This window comes from Melanostigma gelatinosum (genome assembly GCF_949748355.1).
Source record: "Melanostigma gelatinosum genome assembly, chromosome: 19".
Taxonomy (NCBI): Eukaryota; Metazoa; Chordata; class Actinopteri; order Perciformes; family Zoarcidae; genus Melanostigma; species Melanostigma gelatinosum.
The window spans coordinates 3,476,845-3,484,864 of NC_136652.1; positions in this window are offsets into that span (position 1 = coordinate 3,476,845).

An 8,020-nucleotide genomic window follows, 5' to 3' on the forward strand; every position below is an offset into this window, starting at 1 on the left:
GAACCAGCATGAGAGTCCACAGTGGTGAAATGTAACTCAATACATTGAGTCAAGTACTTCTGTACAATGTTGAGGTTGCTGTACTTTATACATCTTGTACTACTCTGCTACATTTCAGAGGCTAATATTGTAATTTGTATTTTCCTACACTTATTGGATATCTTTAGTTACTTTACAGATTCAGAGTAATACAACTACATGATCAACAGATTAATGATGATGTAGACTTTATTGATCCTTTGCTACCTGGCACTATATAAAGTAAAGTACTGCAACATTAAAGCAATGTACACATTGATGCTTTAATAATTATAATTCAATAATATAATTATTATTCTGAAATGGCCCTTCTGTATCATGTCTTCTTTTACTTTTAGTACGATATATAGTTTGATGTTGGTACTTTTACTCTTTCACACTACATGTCGTCATTCACCCATTCACTCCCATTCATACACTGATGCCCACCAGGAATAACTAACATTCACACACATTCACACACCGTAGTCAGAGCTACGAGTGTCTTGCCCAAGGACACATCGACATGCGGCAAGTGGAGCCGGTGATCGAACCGCCGATTCTCTGATTGAACGACGACCCTGCTCTCCACTGAGCCACAATCACCCTTGTAAGTACACTTTTGAATGCAGTACTTGTACTGGTATTTCTACAACATGTAGCTGATTGTTTCATTTGTTATCTGTGAGGAGTCATATTCTAAAGTATATAATATCTTATCAAACTATTGATATCTTGATTACCTTTCAGTAAATATCATCAAACTCAACCTCTGAATTCTTTCCAAAACAATCACCAGAGCTACCTTGTTCCAATGCTCATGTGTTTATTGTGTGTTTATTGATATGTGTTCATATGAACCAGTCCAACCTTCCATGCACAATGGGACACATGGGTGACCCCGTGTCTGTTGGACACGTCCTCAGCGGGGCTGCTGGTAAACAAACAGTGAGTTATTTGAAGACGTCTGAAGACAAAAGTGTTTATTTATTCACCAACGCTCTCTTCTGACGTCATGTTTCAAACTTCTTATCTGTGACCTCGGCTGTGTAAAGCTCTCTACAGTGTTGGGCCCTCTCTGTGCTGCTGTTACCCTTCTGACGGGTCAGTCTCAATGAATCGAATGAGTCTGGCTCTTAAAGTCAATGTCTGTCATGCTGATGAGATCATAGGTTCTCCTTCTTGTCCTGTGCTGGTCCATCAGCACGCTTTGGGTTCTTCTCATGTGTTTGGTCCAGTTCTGTGTAAGTCACACCTGCTTTGAATAAGTTAACAACTGTTTCCTTGTTGGGCCAGAATCAGCTTCATTCTTGTTGTTTGCATTCAGCTAAGGTGTTAATCATCATGACTAATGATAGTTTGTTCAAACATGCAGCTTGAAAGAAGTCTGAGCTCTCTTAAAAAGCATTTTTACATCATGAGGAACTTCTTAAGTTAAAAGACTGGGTAAAGGATTTTCACTTGTATTTGTTACACTTTTTACAAAGTTGTCTTCATTGAAATGTGCAGAATAAAGTGATACAGAGACGTAACATTCAACCATTCATAAACATTTTCATATCACATCCCCTTCCTCAGGAATGACCTTTCTGCTCACATCAAACAGTTGAGGCCTTTAAATCCTGAATTAAAACTCATCTTTTGGTCTTAACCTTCAGTTATTTGCTTTTTCTTTGATGACTTCAGGCCTCTTATCTGTTGCCAGTAATGCAATTATTCCCTGTCTGAGGATTCCAAAGAATATTTCATTGTACCTGTTGCCATTAACCTTCCAGCAGCTCAGTCATTGTGCAATCATTACCTGTAGGAGTCATGTTCCAAAGAATTGTTATTTTCTAAAGACTGTGTCACAACAGATAAAACACACCTTAGTTACCTTTAATTCCATTCTCACACTCAGCCTGTGACTTCCTGCCATAAGTCCTGAAGCTATCTTGGTCCACGGCCAGTGATGTTTGGATCTCACTGCTTGTTTGTTTCCTTTCTCCTATGAGTGAATGGTGGGCTTGAGTTTTGCCTCTTGTGTGTTTCTGTAGTCTTTCTTCTTCCAGAGGAGTGAACTATGAAGGGAGATTGACGTCGTAGTGAGCTATGTTGAGCCTAAAGCTGGAGTTTTTGATGTCACGATGGTGACTTTATTTTAACCACTAGATCACCATGGTAACTTACGACTAATCTGCTCCGGTGTAAAAATGTTCAGTGTATCAGTTATACTTACTTCTTCAGCATTTCTTTCCTCTGTGTCTCTGATCAAATGTTTCTGGGGTTTACTGTTTGTTGTTGGATGTCGTACATGCACATGTCTCTGGTCTCCTAGTTTGTCCTCTCTTGTCACTCAGGCCTAATTGTGCTGACATATATTCAAGCCTTGTGTTTGGCAGGAGTTTGAGGAAGAAGGAAGGATGAAGGGGAGAACCCAACTATAACAAACACGCCTACAAATGGTCCCTTTTAGTGTTGTTCAGTTCTGTGTAAGGTTAGTTATTGTGAACGTACTGAAACCCTGGACCATTTATCACAGAATTCCACTTTTCTTCCTGTACTGGCTTCAAAACTGAAAACACAAGAAATAAACTTTTGGTTTGTTGTATAGAAACAAAGCATTAGCTTTAATATTGTGTTCTCGACCACGTCGGGTAGACACAAGACATCCGTTTTAAATTATCTTAAGTTTCAAGATGTTATGTTCCACTATAAATAACACCATTGATTACATGTCACTTGTTTGTATGGAATTAAAGACCATCTGGTGTGCACACAGAGGATTACTCAAATAGTCCCTTACATGTGGATAGTTAGAAATGTTTAGTTTTCTATATGTTTTTGGGTTAAATGCAACATGATTGTAAGTAATAGGAAAGTGAATTAGTAAAGTAATTTAACAACATTGTTGGACTGTGCCTTTTCATATCTGTCTGATATCAGTTGCTTACTCTTTGATTTAATCAGCAAGTTTAACATTAAAACCCATAAACCATTGTCACTTTGTGATATTGTTGAGGGACTGTAGTATAATCAATCATCATTTTAATATAATGAATATAATCATTTTTACATTGCCATTGTTATGCCGATGACACCCAGCTGGTCTTGTCATAGCACCCCGGTTGTCACGCCCGAGGGGCAGATCGGAGACTCAAGTGCAGACACAGACACTGGAGACGAGGTGGAGTTTAAAGTGAAAGTTCTTTACTTAAAAAGTCAAACACAAACTCAAAGTTACTCTAAAAGGGAGCAGGCAAAAATAGAAAAAGAATATAAAAAATTGGCTGATTCCAACCCACCACAGGGCTCTGGGGGACAGGCAGGAGGGCGGTCGGACGGGAAGGAGGAATCCGGACACAGGATCTCGGGTGGGCGACCTGACTGCCAGAGTTGCTCTGGACCCAGGTGCTCAGGCGGATTTTTTTATCTGTGAGGAGTCATATTCTAAAGTATATAATATCTTATCAAACTATTGATATCTTGATTACCTTTCAGTAAATATCATCAAACTCAACCTCTGAATTCTTTCCAAAACAATCACCAGAGCTACCTTGTTCCAATGCTCATGTGTTTATTGTGTGTTTATTGATATGTGTTCATATGAACCAGTCCAACCTTCCATGCACAATGGGACACATGGGTGACCCCGTGTCTGTTGGACACGTCCTCAGCGGGGCTGCTGGTAAACAAACAGTGAGTTATTTGAAGACGTCTGAAGACAAAAGTGTTTATTTATTCACCAACGCTCTCTTCTGACGTCATGTTTCAAACTTCTTATCTGTGACCTCGGCTGTGTAAAGCTCTCTACAGTGTTGGGCCCTCTCTGTGCTGCTGTTACCCTTCTGACGGGTCAGTCTCAATGAATCGAATGAGTCTGGCTCTTAAAGTCAATGTCTGTCATGCTGATGAGATCATAGGTTCTCCTTCTTGTCCTGTGCTGGTCCATCAGCACGCTTTGGGTTCTTCTCATGTGTTTGGTCCAGTTCTGTGTAAGTCACACCTGCTTTGAATAAGTTAACAACTGTTTCCTTGTTGGGCCAGAATCAGCTTTATTCTTGTTGTTTGCATTCAGCTAACGTGTTAATCATCATGACTAATGATAGTTTGTTCAAACATGCAGCTTGAAAGAAGTCTGAGCTCTCTTAAAAAGCATTTTTACATCATGAGGAACTTCTTAAGTTAAAAGACTGGGTAAAGGATTTTCACTTGTATTTGTTACACTTTTTACAAAGTTGTCTTCATTGAAATGTGCAGAATAAAGTGATACAGAGACGTAACATTCAATCATTCATAAACATTTTCCGATCACATCCCCTTCCTCAGGAATGACCTTTCTGCTCACATCAAACAGTGAGGCCTTTAAATCCTGAATTAAAACTCATCTTTTGGTCTTAACCTTCAGTTATTTGCTTTTTCTTTGATGACTTCAGGCCTCTTATCTGTTGCCAGTAATGCAATTGTTCCCTGTCTGAGGATTCCAAAGAATATTTCATTGTACCTGTTGCCATTAACCTTCCAGCAGCTCAGTCATTGTGCATTCATTACCTGTAGGAGTCATGTTCCAAAGAATTGTTATTTTCTAAAGACTGTGTCACAACAGATAAAACACACCTTAGTTACCTTTAATTCCATTCTCACACTCAGCCTGTGACTTCCTGCCATAAGTCCTGAAGCTATCTTGGTCCACGGCCAGTGATGTTTGGATCTCACTGCTTGTTTGTTTCCTTTCTCCTATGAGTGAATGGTGGGCTTGAGTTTTGCCTCTTGTGTGTTTCTGTAGTCTTTCTTCTTCCAGAGGAGTGAACTATGAAGGGAGATTGACGTCGTAGTGAGCTATGTTGAGCCTAAAGCTGGAGTTTTTGATGTCACGATGGTGACTTTATTTTAACCACTAGATCACCATGGTAACTTACGACTAATCTGCTCCGGTGTAAAAATGTTCAGTGTATCAGTTATACTTACTTATTCAGCATTTCTTTCCTCTGTGTCTCTGATCAAATGTTTCTGGGGTTTACTGTTTGTTGTTGGATGTCGTACATGCACATGTCTCTGGTCTCCTAGTTTGTCCTCTCTTGTCACTCAGGCCTAATTGTGCTGACATATATTCAAGCCTTGTGTTTGGCAGGAGTTTGAGGAAGAAGGAAGGATGAAGGGGAGAACCCAACTATAACAAACACGCCTACCAATGGTCCCTTTTAGTGTTGTTCAGTTCTGTGTAAGGTTAGTTATTGTGAACGTACTGAAACCCTGGACCATTTATCACAGAATTCCACTTTTCTTCCTGTACTGGCTTCAAAACTGAAAACACAAGAAATAAACTTTTGGTTTGTTGTATAGAAACAAAGCATGAGCTTTAATATTGTGTTCTCGACTGCGTCGGGTAGACACAAGACATCTCAAGTTAAAAAATGTTGTTTTAATTCAATTTCTTTTTGTATAGCCCAAAATCACAAATTACAAATTTCCCAAATACAAATATCATAGGTTTAGATATCCTCTGTCCCAGGACCCTCACATCAGAACAGGAAGAACTCCCCCAAAAAACCCTTTAACAGGGAGAAAAGAGGGAGAGACCTTAGGGAGAGAGGAGGGAGGAGGGATCCTTCTCCCAGGATGGACTGAAGTGCAATAGAATACAGTACAATAGAGTACAATAGTGTACAGAATGAACAACATAACAGAGTTACAACACATTCGATGTATCTGACAGAACCACGGCAGGAGGCACGACCAGGTCCAGGTGTAACCAGGATCCACAGAACCTGTGAGGTGAGAAAGCACAGAGACTCTGGTGAAGAATAAGCATTTTACATGTTGCTTGTTCGGATGGATTAGAACACCATCTGGTGTGCACACAGAGGATTACTCAAATAGTCCCTTACATGTGGAGATGTGGTTAGAAAGGTTTATTCTGTATGATGACTTTCAGCTGAAATGCACCTTTATTGTATTCATTTCTAATCCACAAACTCTACTCTCTAAAGTGTAATATAGCAAAGACAATGGTAAGTAACTAAGTAATGCAGTTTTTTTGTAAAAACTGCATTATTTCTTTATTTTCCTCCCTGACTTTTCTTTTTTTGGATTTATCCATTGATAGTTTACCGAGGGCGAGGGTCTGAAAATCATGATTAGCCACCTGCAGGGAAAGGCTTGACATGTCAAACATACTTTTAAGGCCACCGTCACTTCCAATCTCCAGCAGCTGATCTTCCTGTCGCCACATGCAGAGCGGGGTTGGCGCATCAGAATTACTCCTGATGTTATCTGTTAAATGAAGATTTCTTTTTTCTTGGAAGTTGTAGCTCTTCTTCTGTCTCCTTAGTGGCCTTTCCCTCTTTGCAAAGAAGCTCTCCAAAAGTTATTTACTCATTTTCGCTAGTTTGTGGGCTTCATTTTTGAGGTTACGTATCACGTGACCGAGACAAACGTCTTGACATGTCAAGAGGCACAGGCAGATGAAATTGCGAGAGAATCCGGTCAGTTTTCAAAATAAAACTTCTTTCAGACTCTGATAATCAATAAAACGGAAATATTATAATATTTATTATTTCTGTGCGGCCCGGTACCAAATGATCCACGGCCCGGTACCGGTCCGCTGCCCGGTTGGGGACCACTGACTTAGAAAATGATGCTGAAACTTGTGGACGGAGATCGTTTTAAAAAAAACGTATTCGTGTGGATGTAGACTCAGGGAGCCGCAACAGAGGGGCTGAAGAGCCGCATGCAGCTCGCGAGCCGCAGGTTGCCGACCCCTGGACTAGGGGAAGGATTGGAAGGAGAGGGGGTGAGAGAGGGAGCCTTATTTTTTGTTGACCGCTATTTCACGCTGTTTCATGTTATTTTTACACGTTATTCACATTAATACTGACAAATTATTTGAGTTATGATTGTATGCTATCTAGAAACAACATTTATTTGTTGCCCACAAATAAACACTCGAAACTCATCCACTGGATTCCGGAAGTCATTTACGTTACAGCCACCGCGTCCGCAAGTTTAAATCTCCCCTGCTCAGCCTCTCGGTGACTAATGGAAAGTTGCAGATCGTCACCTACACAGAGTATAGTTATTGTTATTCAATGGTGTCATTATTTACCAATAACAAACCACACGGGGAGATACAGATACAGTCTTCTTATAAAAGTAAGGTGTCTCAGAAATATGCGACATTGCAAATGTTTTTTTTCTGTTTTTTTCAGAGCATCCAAAACCTGTTACAGTACACAACCAGTCCTCATCTTTCAGCATCAACATCTTCATCACTGAACTGCATAATCATTCAGAAAACAGGTCATTGTGTTTTTTGCAATACAACCCCAAGTCCTCATGGTTTTTTTCGTCTTCCTCTCACTTTTTTGATCCCTTTTTGCATTATTTTACAACGAGATGGTCACAGTCGGCAAATATATCGAGACAAAAAGAGTGGCACTATTGCAAACTTGCAGGAGTATGGCACGATCAACTGTGTCCTAATACTGAGCATGCGTTTTGTCAATCTGCTCCTGCCATGTTATCATTTTTTATATATATTTTTCAGACAGGTTTTATTTATAAGACTAAAATCTACCATTTGTCATGCAGAGAACGCACAATTCACGTCACTTGGAATGCAATGTCTAATACAGCTACAGAGAGTCTAGTTGCACATTGTCTAAACAGTAACTCAGGGTGATTGCGATGAAGGAAAATGTACCAACGACTGCCTTTTGATTGTAAGTGCTCTATGCGATCCCATTCGTCTTTACCATCGCTGAGTCAACCATTACTCCCGTTTGTCCCCTCAGTCTCAACACCAAAATAAGGAGCATGCCAGTAGCCTACATGGAATGACATAGTTCGACTAAGACGATACTGATACTGAAAAGAAAAAAAGAATCAAAACAAACAGCTTGTAAGGCAAGGCAAGTTTATTTGTATAGCACATTTCAACAACAAGGTAATTCAAAGTGCTTCACATAAAACCATTAAAAGCATCAAAACATAAGGCAAAAGAAAAGGAGATTTAAAAACAATT